The sequence below is a fragment of the Lonchura striata genome, chromosome 2, assembly GCF_050655825.1.
Source record: "Lonchura striata isolate lonStrDom1 chromosome 2, ASM5065582v1, whole genome shotgun sequence".
Classification (NCBI taxonomy): Eukaryota; Metazoa; Chordata; class Aves; order Passeriformes; family Estrildidae; genus Lonchura; species Lonchura striata.
In genome coordinates, this window is record NC_140704.1 from 46,540,296 (window position 1) to 46,558,985 (window position 18,690).

At 38.3% G+C, this 18,690-nt stretch overlaps 1 protein-coding gene across 2 annotated transcripts in view; it reads left to right on the plus strand.

Moving 5' to 3' along the window:
- The window catches only part of NPSR1 (neuropeptide S receptor 1), a 143,454-nt gene continuing 124,764 nt past the window's right edge, over positions 1-18,690 (plus strand). For both annotated transcript variants that reach the window (XM_085573324.1, XM_085573325.1), the window contains exon 1: positions 1-18,690. This exon is cut by the window's right edge and continues 16,088 nt beyond it. The gene's annotated coding sequence lies outside the window, so the exon portion shown is untranslated.

Below are 18,690 nucleotides of genomic sequence, written 5' to 3' on the forward strand. Positions count from 1 at the left end.
CTCATGGGCTAATTGAATGGCAAAGTTGAAATTTGGAACAATGGCAGTGGGCTGAAGGAGTTAAAATATAAAATATCAGTCATTAAAATAATTTAAAGTGTCAGTTAGAACAAAGAGCTTTTCAGCCTGTGAACTTTCAGTGCTGAGATATGGGTTCTAAACCATTTAAAAGAATATTTGCCTACCTTTAGTTTAGCGCATATTTTAATTACTTGCTGCTCAAGGTTTCCAAAATAAAAATACAGGCAACGTGAATTGCATACATGAACAGTGTATACGTTTGTCTTTCTCTTTTCTCCTGACTTATAAAGGTGAGTGAAAGGTGATGGGAGAGCCCTCCAGCTCTCTCAGTCCACTGATCATATTCAAGCAATACTTAATTGATTCTAGGTGAAGAGGTGACTCAGTTCTCTGTAGGATGAACTCTAGGTCTTAAAATCATGCTGTTTGAAACCTGACCCTGGTAATTAAGACTAGACCCATGCTTTTCAGTTTAGCGATGTAGACTGAGGAAGAGATGAAAATGGTTTTACCTCTAAGCTAAGTGGTTGTGTCCTTATGGCACTGTAGAGCTTTTTCCTCCAAAATCCACACTTTTCAAGGCAAGACTCTAAGTTCTGTAATCTGTCTGCTCAGTCCACATGTACCATCTAAGAAAAGGTTGTTCCACTTTTCTAGAAATTTCCCCCCAGATTTCCACTTGGCAGAAGTTTTACATCTGTATCTGTTTCTACCCTGTGCCTAACTGAACTATTGAGACCATATCAGGCCCAGGTGGGCCTGTTGCACTTTTCTCTGCTTCTCTCTCTTTCAAGACCATACAAAAGTTGAAGTCTAGACCAATACCATCAATACTAATATTACCACTGGCCTCACAGAGTCTGGGTTGAAGCCCATCTTCCTCCTTCTGTCTTTCCTCATAGAATATTGTCCCTAGCATGCTAGAGCTGGAAGCTTCCTTTATATCTCTGGGGATTTATTTTTTACAAAATTAACTGCTAATCCAGTTTTAGTATGCTAAATGTGTTTAATGTGAAATGATTTTTAAAATAATAAAATAACATTGACAATTCATACAGCATGTGGTGCATTCACCATACAAAACTGATGGTTAATGTAAATTTTGATCTTGATAAGGCTTGTCAATCTGTGTATATAACTTTGTGCCAATTTGTAAGGTGAAATATAGTTGAAGGAGCAGAAGTTATAATCAAACAATGATCCAAAAGGGAAGTCCAAGAAACACTTCTGTAGTCCAATGGAGAGAGTCAAATAGAGACCTGGATCAATAGTTTCACAATTAATCTGCTGTGTGTTCTCTGGCAAGTCATTTAATATTCTAACTTCATTGGGGAAACAAGGCTCTGAATTTATGCATCTTCTTAAAGTTTATGGATGGAAATATTCGAAAATGACATACCAGGATAATGTCAGCTGATATTTTACCAATCTACTCTTAGGTCTACTTTGTATCTAGTAGTCCTATCTCTCCCAAATCATCATCACTTGGAAATCAGCTTTTAGTTGGCATATATGGAGGTCAAATGTATTTACTTCCTTCTCATGTATTTGTGTCTTTAAGTTGTGTCTATTTTTGTATATTGAGTTTTATAAACCATGGAGACAAGCCATAGCCAAACAGAGAAATTTGATTTGTTGCCCAAGAGTCCTGCATCTTTCAACACTTTTCTTCTGTAGAGTAAGGTTGGATGCACTTGGACAAAAAACAGATAAACAAAAAAACCCACCAAACAAACAACAGCAACAACAACAAAAAGAAATAAAAAAGAAAATATTGTCTGACCCAAATGCAAACCCATCCACCCATCCCTGTATCACATAAGGAGTTTTCAGCAGATAACCTAAAAGAAGTAAGTTCTTGTATTTTCTGTTTTTTTTGAACACAGGATTCAAATACAGTTTGACATTGCCTGGCTTCTCACTGGCAGAACCTGACAGTCACAATGGATGGACTGATCTTGAACAGCTGTGCAGGGGTACAGCAGTTTACTTTTTTTTGCCTTCATCAAAAGTGGACAAGGTGATATCAGAGCTAGCAGATATGATAATAACAACCCATACATTTTCAGCTGGACAGACAGCAAAGAGCAGTCAACAGCATTTAGCACTAAAGCGGTGAGGTGTTCTACTATTTCAGAAACAGTCCCAGCTGAAGGATAATATTATGCCACGATCTCCATATCTGACAAACAGGAACTTTATTTTACATAAGATTGATCAAATGCTTGTTCTTCTGCCCTAGATTTTACCATTTTTAGAAAGCCCTGTGGCAAGAGAGATATTTCTGCTCCCTTACAGAACCTAGTCCACCACTGCAAATGTTTCAGGACACAGGCCTTACCGTGCTGCCATAGCAGCATATTTATTCCTTTTTTCTGTGTTAAAAAGTTGTTGCACAGATCAATTATTTCTATGCAAAATAACTGTGACACCTCAGATCAGAATTTCTAATAATAAAAAAAGGTTCTCCTCTGGTGAACATAGGGTAGCTCTTGATCCCTCGCATGTCCATTGCAAAAAACCCCACCAACCACTCAAAACCCCAGTCCAATGGCAGCGTAGTCATGTGTTGAGATCTGATTAGAATATATACATTGTTAGCTGTAGAAGCCATAATTAAAATAATATTATGGGTCTTATTCCTACTTTTTGTTCAACTGTTACATCACCTTTGAAGAAGTCACCAAAGTTAAGGAAAGGGATTTTATTTCCAGGGTTTGAAATTTCCTAGCACAGCAAACCTGCCTTGGTTTTCTCCAGGATTTATATTTTAGTGAACACAAATTGCCACAACTGTCAGAACAAAAGCTACAAATGTGCTTTTATAACTAGTCTTGTTCCTGGCCTTGGGATAAAATTGCAAGTTCTCCTCACCATCAAGGACCATTTTAGAAACTTCAAGTGATGTTAAACATGACATGCAGCATTTGCTATTTGCATGACTTTACCCTTTTCATGGCAAGCTGAGTTAATGCCAGCCCTGCACGCTGGAGAAAGTTGGCTCTTATGGGGTGCGTATTTGTGGTGGGAGAGTAATGGCATGATATCATTTTCATTGGTGGCACTTTCTATTTCCCTCAGTGATGCTTATACCTGGGCATCAATATAGTTTGGTTTTGCACATGAAAGAGAATTGATGGGAATGTAGGAAATTCCTGCTCAGACAGACCCACCTTTTTTTTCTTTTTTTTTTTTTCCTTATCCAGTGGCAAAGAGATGCTTCAAAGCACACTTCAAAGAGCATTTGTAAGCCTCATAATGGACAGCTCTGCAACAACCTGCTCATAGTGGCAATTTAGCCTTATATTCTGGCAGTAAGTGGTTGGTACTTTAATGACCCAATCATTCAAAACACTTATCTCTGCTCAAACTTTGAATAACCTCCTTTGCTTAAATGGGACAACATGCATGCTGGCTTCTAAGCACATGCTTAAATGATTTGCTGGGTCAGGGCCAGAGAGTTCAGCATCTGGCAGGATCAAATATTAAACCTTGTGATATTTTGTGTTTCTTCATTATTTCTATGCATAGATCTATTTTATGATTGTGCTGCTATCTACTGCTAGAAAATCGTACCAGTTAAGGCTTTTTGAAGGCTTTTGTTTTGAGGCTTTAGAAGATTGGCGAATTTCTTTCTATTGATTTCCTATGTCAATGTAGTAATTTCTTCCATCACTTTGCAATTTCCTACTCTATTTGCTGTTATTGTTAAAACAAAGGGATGTAGTGCTTTTGCTTTTTTTTTTCCTTTTGCACTAAAAAGTAAAAGTAGGGAACAATTTCATCTGCAGCTGTAGGTAAAAGTAGGGAACAATTTCAGTGAATTAACTGTTTCTAGCTATGGTAGTTTTAAACTGGGTTGAGTTCACACTAACACCATCCTGACTGTGGAGGCAATCCACAATCCTGGTGTGGCTGCCCTCAGTTGTTAGACCCTCAATTGCTTCTCCTTGCAGTTCATTATAAAACTCTGATAACACTGTAGTAGAATAAAAGCATCTGTAGCCCAAATCAGCATAAATAATTTGCTACAAGAGATCACAGTTTGTAAATGATGGGGGAAAATTTGTTTTCCTGTTTTCACAATAGCTTTTATAAGTTGTATTACTAAGGAAAAGGAAATTATGACTATAGAAAGTGATAAAGAAAATATAATTAAGAAGATAATAAATAAATTTAAAAATTAGTGCACGTATTCAGCTTCTTTAAAATATCCCCAAGTGGCTTTTAAAACCCACAGGAAAACCTGATTGGGCTCTACAGAACATGAATCCAAACTCACAGTGGATATGTGCATATGCAGTTCTGCAGTTAAAATTTCACTGTGTCTTAAAGGGACTGAAATAAATGAGTGGAGTTTGGAGGAAATACATTATCCCATCTTAGGCATCTGAAAGTTTGGTTTTTAGTTTGAGGTGTAAATATGCAGGTGTTTGAACTCCACCACGTTGAATATACAGCCCTGACTTTCTTCATTTTGGTATGCATCAGGGATAACTTCAGTGGTACTCATAGGATAGTATCTATGTCAAAAGATGTTTGGGGTTTTTTATTTGTTCATTTCAATTAAATGTTACCCTGCAAGTTATGAAGGGGAAGAGAAGCTGCAGGGAGAATTGCAAAGTGTATCACATTTATTAGAAGCCATTAATGTATGGGAGCGTTACATGACATATTTTATATGCAATTTATGGATAATGCACTGTAGTGTCAAGAGCATTACTGCCGAATGTTTGCATCTTAGTGTTTAGAATTGCTTTGCTTACTCATGCTAAATTTTTAATAGATTTCACCTGAGGTGCATTAAGGCGATATGATACCTATTTAAATTTTTACTGAATTTTTGTCTTCATCAGTATGTCTCAGTTTATATATTTGTTGAATTTAAATTTGTTACGTAGTTTAATGTCTCACAAAATTGCAAACTGTGCAGTAACCTTCCCATGGTTTGTCTTTGAGTGTCCATGCAGTTTTTGTGAGAATATTGTAATTTTGTAAAAGTAGAATTGTGATGAGTATGTTTTTAAAGACATTATTTATTCTCCTATAAACTAAATCTTTATTATCTTTATGCAGATAAATATTGATGACTTATTATTTCATAGCTGTCAGCAAAACTTATTATGATTCGCAGGGTCTGACTCAGAAAAGCAACATGTCCCACACAATGGTTGACACTGTGTTCTCCTAAGAATTTAAATACTGTTATTTCTTGGAATGGGAGGAAGGAGCCATGCAAACTCTTTTCATTTACTTTTACCTGTGATTAGGGAGATGGAATTTTGGAACCCTTGGTTCAGCTGGTGAGCCAGTTATGTGGTACTGCTTGGCCAAGTTACTTCACTGTTGTTTGCCTTTGTTTTCTCACTGGTGAAACAGAAATGATGATGCTTTACGAAAAAACCCCCAAACCTTAGGAATAATTAATTTGTTAGAAATCTACTTATCTGTGTTTGAGCAAGGCTCCTGTCAGTGCCCATTGGGCTCCAGATCAGTCCTTACAATCGTCAACTATTTTTATGGTTTTTTTCTTCACCAAGAGCAGCCTGTTCTGCTTCTGAAAGTATAATAGGTCATGACCCCAGACAGCCAGGATTGAGAGCAAGCCTTGCTCTACCCTGAGCAAGAAGACATTCTTTGATGTGTTTTGTCCTCCAGGAACGAAGAGATGAGAGGATAAGGAGAGCACAGAAGGTAAGAGATTTGGCACTTCACTGCAAATTAATAGGACTACTGGTGCTGCATCCCCTGTAGCTGTGAGAGTCCTTGCTCAGTCTGTACTAACTAAACTCATGTGAAGCCCTCAGTGACAGGCTGCTTCATTATCACGAAACACTGAATGTTCATTTTGGGGTGTGCAGGCTGGTCCCTTCAGACTCTGTTCCATTACTGAGGTGTGAGGGCAATGCAGAGATGGCAAGGGCAGCACTTCAAAGGCTCTGTGATCAGGAGATCACAGATCTCCTTGTGCTTGGTGATGACTCACATGGTCACACACAACTTCTACCCCAGAATACCCACTCAGTGGTCACAGTGATTACATATTATTTTCCCCACCCATTTTGGATGTAGCCTCTTCACAAATACGCTGCAGAATTAGTTCTCCTTCAAAACAGTATGTGTTTATGGATTTTTATCCCTGCTTCTCCCTTTAGAGGCTTCACTTGGCTCCTGGTGAGATCAAGCATATAAACAATCAACACTTTGTCTTTGCCCAGTGTAGAGCTTTACAGACTGACCATTTGCTGAACACTTGCACTGTTTGTGGAGGCAGAGTATGGGCACCTCTAGCAGAGCACTTGGTGGGTTCCTCCACTTCTGCTGTTCATTTGGGCAGCCTGTGCCTCGCATATCACAGCAGTAATCCTTCCCTCCCTTCTATGTGACCTTTTCTGAGCTGAAAAGCTTGTGACACTCATTTTTCTTTCATAAAAATGCTCAAAGAGAAAAATCTTATTTAAGAAAACTATGGAAGAAGGAGCTTACATGGAGAATGAGAAAAAAGTGTGTCTGTTTTCTATTTGCACAATCTCTAGATTTATTTATTTCAGGCTATTGCTTAATTCAGGCTAGTAATTGGAGTACTTTTCTTCATCATTTACAGTTCATCATCAATAGAACGTTAATGTTTGAGAGTAATCGTAATAATTGGTTTTCTAATTAAACCATACTGACCCACTAATAATCCTCATTTAGGATTTTTAACTGGTGCACAATTTCTGTTTTTATGGTTGTGTCCTGCGGTTAGCACATGTTAAATTTGCCCTAGAAAGACGATGCTTTGTCTTCAGTTGTATTCATCCTGTTTTATGTAGTACATCTGGAAATCAGACTCAACATCACTATTATTTTCCCATCCCCTTCCAGTGTTCGGTTATACAACATAGTGTTTTGTAATGCAGTTTCTCCCCCAAGTGTCTATCCCAGTCTGTGGTCTGTATATAACTTTACATAGATAGACAATGCCTTTCTAGGACTAGATAAATACTGTTGTAACATCCAGAGGTGAAATAATTGACTAGACAGCTGACAAAATTTAAATAATTTACGTTCTTTTAAAAACTGGAAAGAGAGTAGCAATTTTGGTTGCTATTTTCTGAATGTACAGCAGATGGTGCTTAACAAATATACTTTACAACCAATGTCTGAAAACAGCTAAGCCTGCCAACTTGAATTTTAATGATACTTCCCAGTCTTTTCAAATAATGGAGATTGAATGGAAGGCCCCAAACAGGATTGACTTACATCAAGGTACATGATATGTGCAATGTTTGAATGAAGGGAATATAGCAATAGCTCTTCATAAAACATCTCTTGTGTGCTATAAGGAACTATATATTTGGAAAGGAATTAGGCATTAGCAGGATTATTTCACTCTTGATCATTGCCCTTTTCCTCCAGGCTCATCGTAGTTCACTTAACTAATAGGAAGGATCCAAGCCCCCAAGTACTACTTCCACGTGGACAAAAAGAGTTGAAGAAAATGGTGTGATGAGACTTAGTCTAATGTCCCAAACTCTCATTCACACACCTGTCAATGAGAGAAGTTACTTTTTTTCTGGCACCAACAGATGAGCCTGTGCTCTGGGTAACCCTTTCCTAGCGTGGGTGGGACCTGTCTCAGGACTAAGCAAGAACTTGCATCACTGTTTCCCCTCTTGGTATCTTATTAGAAGATAAGGAAGTTGCACATCTCTGAGGTGCCATTTACATTCTGCAGTGTCAAGACCTCAAGATTTCTCTCTAATAAGGCAGCTGTCATTATAAAGAAGCACAAACTATCACGAGCCAAGGCAATAACAGGAAGGGGGGCAATGAGTCAGAAAGCTAAAGAAAATTTAATTATGTGCTTAGTAAAGTTTTAACTACTCTTTGTTATTTTAGGTCTGTTTTTTTATTCCAAAAGAATAATAATTTCTTTATTAGTGTGCATTATTAAAATTGCTGACTAAAGGGCTCACAATGAATGTCTCAGAGAGGGAAATTCCTCCTGCACAAACATTGATAAGGTATGAACAGCAGGAATACAAACATTTACGCCAGTCTATAGCAGTGGTGTATCAACCCCAAACCTTGTTGGGTGTCTTCAGAAGCCTGAAGAGTACTTGTCTGCAGCCTCTGGTTGTAGTGACAGCCAGCCATACAAAACCCATTGGGAAGACATTTCATGCTCGCTTAATCAGCCTAAAATCTCTGGAGTTACTCTGATTTTCAGATGCCCTGCTTGCCTGCTAAATAGGCAGTTATGCCACAGTGCTGCCCCAATTTCTTTATAGAGTCAAAACTTGATTCTCTACTAGAACTGAGGCAACTGACTGTCCATAGGAAAACAATAGATCTTATGTGCAGCTGTGGGGGATGCAGTCCATATCCTCACCTTACAGACGTTTTAATGGCAAGCCAGCCTTTAAGTCAAGTTAATGCAGCTGCAGGCCAAGTGCCGGTGTTAAGACTCCTTTAAGAGCTCAAGCACATGAGTTGGGTGCTCTTCCAACACATCTGCATAGGGATGCTCATGATGACCTGCCAGCTGGACTTGGATGTAGAAGTCCCGCATCTGCAGTAGATTTACTAGGATTCAAAACCACAGTGATTTCAAATACAGACCTGATCAGATTAACTTTGAAAAATACATGGTGCCATGAGACATTATGAATCATACCTACTAGTCCATATGGGGAAGAAAAAGCATCAGCTTTGCTGTTTAAAACAAGCCAGAATCCAGGTTTTAGCACAAAGGTGAGTTGTCCATTACTGACTGAGATCTCCTGAGAACTGAGTTGAAAAGCTGCCATCAATTCAGCAAAGAGGCTGAGGATCTGCTGGGACCTTACATGTGCAAGCCCTGTGAAGGGGCCCTTGTTCCTTGCTCCGGGGCTGAGGAGGGGATGAGAATACATCTCTCTGGCATATGACGGCACGATTGTTTATGGGCAGTGGGAAATGATGTGAATTTATCTGAGGTGTTGCCAAATAGAAATGGCCAAATTCTCTCTGAAACTGTTACAATACCAGACAATTAAAGGAGCCTCTGTTTCCTGATCCTAAGAACATTTCGAGGAGTAAGTGATTGCAGCCAAGAGTGCTGGGAGCCTGTGTGCAACTGAGTGTCTGTTTAAGCACCATCTGCAGTTGTTGGCCCACCTTCTCCTTTTGTTTAGATTTCTATTCTCCACAGGCTGCTGTGAGCAGATCACGGTGCTGCTGAGGCAATAATCAATACTGCTCTCATTTTAACTCTCTTGCCACTGAGAAAGCCAAGTCTAATATTGAAGTTTCTGAAAACAAACTTGGCCAACAGACTCCATTGTTTAAGTTGCTACTTCATTGCAATTATGAAGCTGTAGGAAAAAGATTAATTGATATATTAATCTGTCACAAATTTACAGCATCTACTCCCCTTTCATCAACCCCATTTTGTAGAGTACTGAGTAAATGCCAAGGAAAACCATAAAAGAAATATTTTATAGGCTTCAGAAAGGAACTGTGATTTACCCAGTCCTGAAAAGAGTGCACTCTCAGGCATGGAGTCAGGTCAGCCCAAGTGTGTGTGCACATGTGTGTTGCATGTGTACCTTCAGTTGCGATGGGGGAAGGCAGAGAAGCAGGATTGTTGTGAGTGTATCATATGATGTAGGATGCATTGTCCATTTTCATGGTGAAGGCTGTTTCTCTTTCCTTCTCAGATCAGAATATTCCTTTTTGATACGGAAAATTGCAATGTTTCCCTACTGTGAGTACCTGAGCCAAAAGCCTCCTGGCTAGTTCTGTCCCTACCACAGTCAGTAATGTCTTACTGAGAGCTGAACAGAACTGTAGATTTGGCTCTCCACAAACCTCCTTCAAGGGATAGTTAATACTAAAATAACATTAGAAAAACCACTAAGCAAATCCCTGAAGGAGCTAAAAGGAACAAATTTTCCTGTCATATGTACTACTAGCTGATCAGAAATTGTATTCTAATATTTCATATTTAGGAAATTCCAAAGCTGCCATCCATCTAAAGGGAAGTGTATTCAGCACCACCGTTTCCAGTGGAAAAAAAAAAAATTTGAAAATGGAACCAAGATAGTTTGCAGCATCACTTCTAGTCTAAAACTTGTCCCCTTAGCCAGGGAATAGTATGCCCAGACACAGTGAGAGGGGAAGAGCTTGGCTGCAGGTGCAATTTCTAAAGGTATAAAAGGTGTCTTGTTATTTAGAAGATTGGTCTCTATAATGCTTGCCTAAATGTAGCTAGAGTTCACAAGTTTGCCCCATTTTCTCAGAAGTGGAAATGGTAATGTGAAGTTAAGTATAATAAGGGTGCTCACAAAAGCAGAAGGTATTGTGCCATATAATCTAAAGTCTTAAGAGCTGCTGTTTCATGTCTTTGAGTTCACTCTACCACTGTGAACTGCACCAAGCAAACACAAAGAAAGCAACTTACATCAGGGAAGGTAAGTGTAAGCTCCAAAAGACTTGGAGACATATGAGAGAAATAAATTCTTATATCTACTTTTGACACTGAACTGGCTCTTGGGGTGTAAGCCTGCAGGTAGCTGCAATTCAATCTACATCCAAGTTCAGCTCTCAATGGCACTAAAAGGTATGCCACATACTTTTTATACAGAGAAAAGAGAAAGTCAATTATACATCTTTGTTTAATTTCATTTGGATCAACAGAAATCCCTATCCCAAGGCACAGAGTGGAAGGATTAAGGTCTGAGCAGAAACTCTGTGGTTGGTCCTTTCAAACTGTCAGCAAGAAAAGGTGCTGGGGCACTGGCTTCTTTGTGGTTGTGTGTGACAGGAATCTGAAAGTGAGTGAACAACAAGCAAAGGCAATGTGGAAGCAAGACTGAAGAGAAATCTTGACTAAATTGTGTTTAAAATAACTGCTTTCTGCTGTTTGTGTTTGTAAACAAGACTACAGAATTGGAAACAGCACTCCTTACTCCAGTTAGAAAATCATGTCCTACACAAGCAATTTTTAAGAAGATTCCTGTTGTGGCTAACAGCTTATGGACTAGTGCTTACAAAAGCAGGTGTTTAGACTAGATGTTTAGTAGCATAAATACACATAATGTGTTTCTTGCACAGATCCAGTGACCTAATAGATAGTCTACCAGCCTGTATCAGCTGACACATTCCTTTGGCTCCGCTCATTAGTAACCAGCAAGCCATCTAGGGCCCTGTCATCATATCATAGATGCACCTGCCCTGTCAAAACAATGATCTTCTTCCTGGAAGGTGTACATTATGATCAGGAATCATTAGAAGAACAATAGATTCAGGGCTCTGATGTTTCTTGTGTCTTCTACAACTCTCCCAAGCACAGGGCTTCCTTTCACAAGGAAAGGAAAACTTGTCCTTTATTTTTTAGAGTGGTCTCTCATCAATGCCATTACTTTGGCTGTGTTTGTGGTTTATTGACTGTGATTCAGTTTCACAGAAGGAAGATGGAAAAGTAGCTCACTCAGATGAATGCTATGAAGTGTCCACTGTGAGTTAGACTTGACTGCTTTGCGTCAGTGCTCTCTGGAAAGACCCTGGAGAAACTTGTCTGGACCCTTTATTTGGGGTTATCTATAAGTAGGACAATGAATAGGATAGAAACAGGTGTCTTTAAGATAACTTTCCAAAAAGAAAGTCCTCCAGTTTTGAGAAAAGTCAGAGTTATTTGTCAAATAATCTATTTGCATAAATCAGTAATATTGATGACTCCCGACATTTCCTGGCTTAAGGAGCTGGATTCCATTTGAAAGGAAAACAGATACAAATCCGTCTTTAAAGCAACCTAAACAACAAAGCTGGATCTGGACACTGGTCTGATGGGAACTTAATTGAAAAATCTATTTTATACTGCTCTGAGACTGACTCCACAGAGGATCTATAGGCAGCTCTGAATCAGAATCAGGAAGTCTAGGTCCTGCTCCAAAGCTGCTCTCTTTTCATATCCCTGCTGCTAAATCATGCATGTGCAAAGTGAAAACCTCAGATTATTCTCAAGCTTGAGCTCTTGACTAAAAATGTTAACCTAATAATCATTATCTATCTATCTATCTATCTATCTATCTATCTATCTATCTATATCTATATCTATATCAAATCTATATCTATATCTATATCATCTATATTTATATCTAATCTATATATCTATATACTATTCTATATAAAATTCATTCATTCTTTATTGTGGTACTTCCCACACTAACTCCTGAGGCTCTTCTAGACAGTTCAGAAAGTCTTATTCTATACAGCTTAGTGAAAAAGGGGACAAAAACTTTTCACAATTGAGGAAAATTCCATGAGAAGACAATCCTGAAAATTTATTACAATCAATGTCTAAAATCTAGGACAATGCCAAGTGTTCATCTCCAGAGAGGAATGAAAAAAGTTATTAGAGTGATATGAAATATTGACTACAAACACCTTGTAAATGTATTTCCTTCTGTAATTGTATGGGCAAGCTTAACTGAAGCTCTACACAGCAGCTACATTTTGTTTTTGTAGGAATTTGTAACCATGCTCTTGATAAATTACCTATACCAAGAGGAAATAAACCAGAACAATTTTCAGTTGAACCATAAGCCACTGATAGTGGGTTACTAGAAAGCTCTATACATTGTTTATAGCATTTAAAGCAAAAATTCAAGTTGTTGTTTTTTTTTTTTAAGACAAGTGTCTGTGTAAATTACTCTTTTCAAATCATTTTCGTTGGCTGTAAACAAGAATTTCATAGCCATGCATTTGATTATACAAATAATTTGATTAGAATTGTGTTAAAATTAATTTCTAAAACACAGTTATTTCATAAATTTGGCTTTAAGGTTTCCGTTACTCGCCACATAGAATGAACAACAGAAATAAAATTTTAGATGAGTAACTGGAGGTTTTATCTATACAAACTACCTTTATTAGATGTAAAGTATCAAAACATTTCTTCTGAATAATAAAAAGCTATTTAGGTTGTTCATAAACCAATTAGTTCTTAACAAGTGGTAATTGTCAAGGGGGAATGTCTTAATTCACATTGAGGAATTGACACAGGAATGTCTTAATTCACAAAGATGAATAGATTTTGCTTTGAAGACAGTAAGCTGAGGTAATCTGTTTTGCAGTTTCTATCTTCAGCTGCACATCAAGCATGTGTTTTCCTTTGAGGACTGTTGGGGCTGGATGGCCGCATCTCCAGGAGCAGCAGCTCCCAGTTTGGTAAGAGTTTCACTTCAGGGATTCCTTCAGCAGACTAAGAGATGCTACAGGCAGCACAGCAAATCAGGAAGGCTCTTAAGGCAGGAGCTGTCAGCAGAGCTGCCTGAGTGGGTGTGTAAGTCGGACGAGGTGTGCACATTTCCCTCTGCTGGATGGCGATGCCTGGCTGCACGTCCAGAAACACCCACCCGGAGAAACAACAGGGACACGTGTTGCTGGTGGCTTCATATAAGGCAGTTTGCGTTTCCACTGTCTTTTCACAAAGAACTGCTTCTCCCTGCTGTGCCAAGACTTGCCTTTTTTCTCCCCACCTGCCCTCAGAGTTAAAATTCATCATCTCTCTTGATTATTGCCATCTGTTTTGCTGTGATCTCCATCAGGGTGTGCAAAATAATTACCAGGCTCATTTTCTGCTGGTCTGAAAAGACAAGCGGTTTCTCTCAGCATGTTGAGGATTCCTCTGTCCTGTGGAGTTCAACTGCTTTTATTTGAAGGTCCTGGCAAGAAAATAATGAAGCCTCCTTTACTCAAGTTTTAAGCTGGAGTGAATATTTTAACAAATCTGATAATGCTGAATAAAACTCAGTCTTCTCTGAAGGTTTTTTCTCTTTTATTTCCCTGTGTATTTAGAAGCCGCTTGGTCAACTTTTCCATCTGCCTCTGTGTGTTTCTGCTGCTGCTAATGGCTGAAATTTGGAACTTGAGTGGAGGCTTCTGATGGAAGAAGACTGAGCCTCTTTCTAGAGAATATTTTTGCAATTTTAGTTTGGAGTGTTTTGAACACACAGTTGTAAAACTGACAGCTACAACACATGTTGATTTTCCTTCCACTCAGGGTCACTGTGGATATGTATGATGATGTTCTCCTCCTTAAGGGGGAAAAGAAAACATTTTGGGGTACAGAAGGGCAAGTTTTGCATAAGTGCTTCTGTAGAGGTGAGGGGGTATTACAGCATTTCAATGTGACTCATTTTATTAGTCAAAAGCCTTCAGCAGGATGAACTGCTAGGAATAGCAAAATGTCTGAAGTTAAGGGAAAAAATGGTTTCCAGAATCAAAATGGAACATTTCTTATAAACTGGCACCATTTTATATAAAGTTATTGGAATATGTACAGTTAATGTGTACATATGTAGCATGTATAAAAAGCACATATGGCCCATAGCATAAAACAAGGATTCCATAGAAATACTACAGCACCTATATGTTAAACCACTCATCATGATTACAAGAATACAAGAAATTCAGAGTCTAAAATTACACTTTATTTGTGATAGGCAAAGAAGTTGACAGTATGGCCTATTTAACTTGGTGCAGAATAAATTTTAATTTTGGATTAATCTCTCTGGGAATAGTTTTTTAATTCTCTCTAGCATCTGTGATTTGCATTAATATATACAAAGCATTGTAACAGCATATTCTACCTAAAAGCAGTTATCTTCAAAACTCAATGCTCCATTTTGAGAAAGGGAATTATCTTTTGTTTTAATAAAAATCCCTAAACTTTTCTTTTAACCCACAGTAATCTAGAATTTACAGCAAAATGCACAAAACCAATTTTAGAAGTTTTCATTTTGCCTGTTATTAATTCCTTCACAATGTATGCATATATGCTGGTTACACTGGAGTATTACTGAGAGTATCTATGTGTGTATGCATATGTATATATAACTATTTTCTACTTATTCTGTGCAAACGGCAGATTGTGTTATTCTCTTCTTTAGTAAATCTGATTTTTCAGTCCTGAGTTTGCTACTCAACTTATTTAGGACAATTTCCTGCTGATTTCACTGAGAGATTTGCTCAGTTACATCTGAACAGGAAGTTAATGGTGTCTTCAAATTCTGAGTGACTATTTTCTTGTGGGCTCCAGCGACCAGACATCCTCATGTACTCGGCATTGGTGAGGCTGCACCTCAAATCTTGTGTCCAGTTCTGGGTCCCTCACTACAAGAAGGACATTGAGGTGCTGGAGTGTGTTCAGAGAAGGGAGCTGGCGAAGGGTCTGGAGCACAGTTTGGAGGAGGAGTAACTGTTGGAGCTGGGCATGTTTAGCCTGGAGAAATGGAAGCTCAGGAGATGCCTCTCTACAATTCCCTGAAAGGAGGCTATAGCCAGGTGGGAGTTGGTCTCTTCTTCCAAGTAATAAATGATAGGAACAAGAGGAAATGTTCTCAAGTTGCACCTGAGGAGGATTGGATGACAGGAAAAATTTCTTCACTCAAAGGGTGTTCAAGCATTGAAACAGGCTGCACAGGGAAGTGATGGAGGAACCATCCCAGAAACAATTCAAAAAGCCACTAGTGAATGCGGCACCTGGGGACATGGTTTGATAGCAACATGGCAGTGTTACATTAACAGATCTTGGAGGTCTTTTCCAAATTTAATGGTTCTGTAATTCCATAATTGTTTCACATTTCCTGATATACAGAAATCTTTTTGTCCTGTTAATATGGAAATAGTCCCAGTTAATGTTTATTCAGATTTCAGTCTATAGTCATCTTGTACCCTGCTGTAGGTTTTTGGATCATTAAGAAAAATTTCAAAAAAATGTCAAATACCTTATGAGGACTGTGCCCTGCTTTTCTTTTGCCTATTTAAATATTTTCTTCAGATATGAGTCTGTCTTAACTGCATAGATGTCCTCTAAAGGTCAGAAAAATGGCCATTTGGAAAGGTAAAATGCTCTATTTAAGGCTGTATCACTTTTCTTTACGTATTTTTGGTTGTGAAGTTTGTTTTCTGAAGATTTCATAGTCATCTTAGCATTTCCCACACTTAGCTTCAAGAAAGAGCCCCACGGCCTGTAATTAATGAGAAATGCTATAAATGTCACCACTTCGCTCATGAAACAGTTCTATTTTTACTTGATTCTTGACATTCAGATTTGTTAGCATGCTGACTTGTGTTTTACAACTTTTCTTGTTCTACAGCTAACACAGCATCTCAACTGTGCAGGCTAAATGGCAAATGCGTTTTCACAGATTGGACAAAAGCAACTTAGAAAAAGATTCTCTCTGGTCAATCTCATTTGCTTTGTTATCAGATTACTGGGACTATTTTAGTCACTTTGACTGTAACTTTAAGTGTATCCCTCTTCTGGTGTTGCAGTTGTTGGAAATCTGTGACAGAAATCAGACCGGTTCTTCCCAGTTTTGGACATGAGCAGAGCAGTGCCTTCCTCTTGCAGGTGAGGGGTGCCTAAGGCCCTTGTAGCCTCTGGACATAGAGAATCACAGCAGAACTTAAAGAGCCAGTTGTCAAAACCCTTAGTTTTCTTGTGCAGATGCGTTCATAACAGAATTTGAGAAGTGCAAGAAATGTAACAGTTTATGTGTCTTTCAGCATGAAATTGTTATTCTTGAAAAAAAAAAGAAGATATAGGTATTATGGTCATGTTCTGATGTCTGATGACTAATGAAGGATAAATGCTTAATTAGGATAACTGAAGAGTGAAAGAATCTGGATTGGATTTTAGAAATCATTCACATTCAAAATCACTCATTACTGTGATTTTCCCCATTTGTTTACTTACTCTGTTTCTTTTGTAAAGGTTTTAAACTCCTGTTGTGCCACTTTGTTCACAGATTATATAAAATTTTTTAAAAATAGCAGTTTTCTGCAAAAGTTTATGGTAGATCTTTCCTCCCTCTTGTATGCCCATTTGCTTTCTAAGGAAAAGGTTTTTGGTTTCACATTTTAATTTTGGTGTGCTCTCATTTTACATGATCAGATAAACTGTGCTGTTCTTGCTTTGCAGATAACTGGAAGAGAAAGATTGCATTTGTACTTGAAATTGTGGCTGAGACAGCTACATTAGCAACTCACCTGAAATAAAGATATAATCAATAACTGGACTATTATTTCCATCTCATATTTAGAAAAAGGGAGTGTAAGGCAGGTTCCAGTACCATTGCTTTTGTAGGGGGATGATCTATGGTGGGTCTATGGCTGTGCAAACAATAATATAGAATCCAGAGTCCTTGCAGGTGAGGAGATGGGTGCAAGGCACAAAAAAAAAAAAAAAAAAAAAAAAAAAAAAAAAGGATCAATAGCAGCCCAGAGAAAACAAGACTGTTTCCTGATAAGTATATTTAGAGATATTTTTATGCCAAAAAAATTTGAAGGAGATCACACAAACATCTGAACTTCTTGAACAAGCTGCTTTAGTCTTAAGTAGCTTCTCTATGATGAGATAATGGTGTGCTAGCTCTGAAATGTAGAACATGAATATGCTCTTGATACAGCTATTTTTATAAAGTAGCACATAATTTTTTCCTATTCTAAAAGCATGTATTAAACCCTTCAAAAGTGAACATCTTTTAAGATGACATTTTAAACCATTCAATCAGCTGGAAAGTTGTTTTAAACAGAACCTGTGGTTTAAAACACAGGAACAATGCAATGTATTCATAAATAACTAGCTGCCATTGCTTAATCTGGTAGTGATTTACATGCAGAAGGTTTCTCTCTGCTCTCTGTTCATGTTTCCAATTCTTCTCCTATTAGAGGAGGGAAAAGAAGCAAAATTTTGACTCAGAAAGTATAAAAAATGATCACAAAAATCAATGCAGTGCTTCCAATTACTCTTTCTAATTTTGCATCACTTTTCTCATAATTTTCTCTTAATGAAAAAGCAAGGATTTCAACAAGATTTTTGTTATTTACTTTGGTTATTCAAACTGGTCATAATTTCATGCTGGGACAGTAAACTTGGTGAAATGATAGTGCCTGCTATTCCTTTGGTGGGAGGCTGAGAGAAAGGAACCCTTTTTCCCCCTAAAATCTTCCCCCTTCCAATTTTGGCAATGGAAGTCTTCTAACATTTTCCATCCTTCTCTCTGTTTTCTCTGTTCAGCAAGTGGAATAGAAAATAAACCAAAAAAGGCAAGGCAAAGCATGTGCTCCCTGTGGCCCAGGTGTCTCTGTCTGGGAGGGACCAAGGCAGGAACAAGAGTTGGTGTGTGTGTGAGGATGTTGGGTACTGATGGATTTGCGAAGGGCTGTGCAGGGATGCAGGATGCACATCCTAAGGAAACCAGTGTCTTCACGTTCTACTTCTTTAGAACCAGGTTTCTTCTCTATCAGGTTTGCTCCTACCAGTTCCATGAAAAGTGTGGTGCTGGTTGCTGCCAGCCTCCTGCACCTTCTATGGAAACAAAAAGTCCAGAGCTACTCGGCAACAGCCCTGTGTTCTACCAACTGCAATTCTGCTGTTTAATTTCAGAGAAACTTTACAGATAGCAAAATGTTCTCCTCGGAAGTCAGCAGGGAATGTTTGTTCATTTAGGACACCCACTAGAGGGAGTACTGACAATGTTTTAACGTTGGAGACATTTAAATTGCATTAGTTAAATTTGTGTAAATCTGAGGCACTAAGTAAAGATTTGGATTTCTGCCTCTCTTGAAAGCCCTGTTACATACTAAAGCAGGAATTACAGGGTTTCTCAGTGCTCTGGAAACACTCTGGAT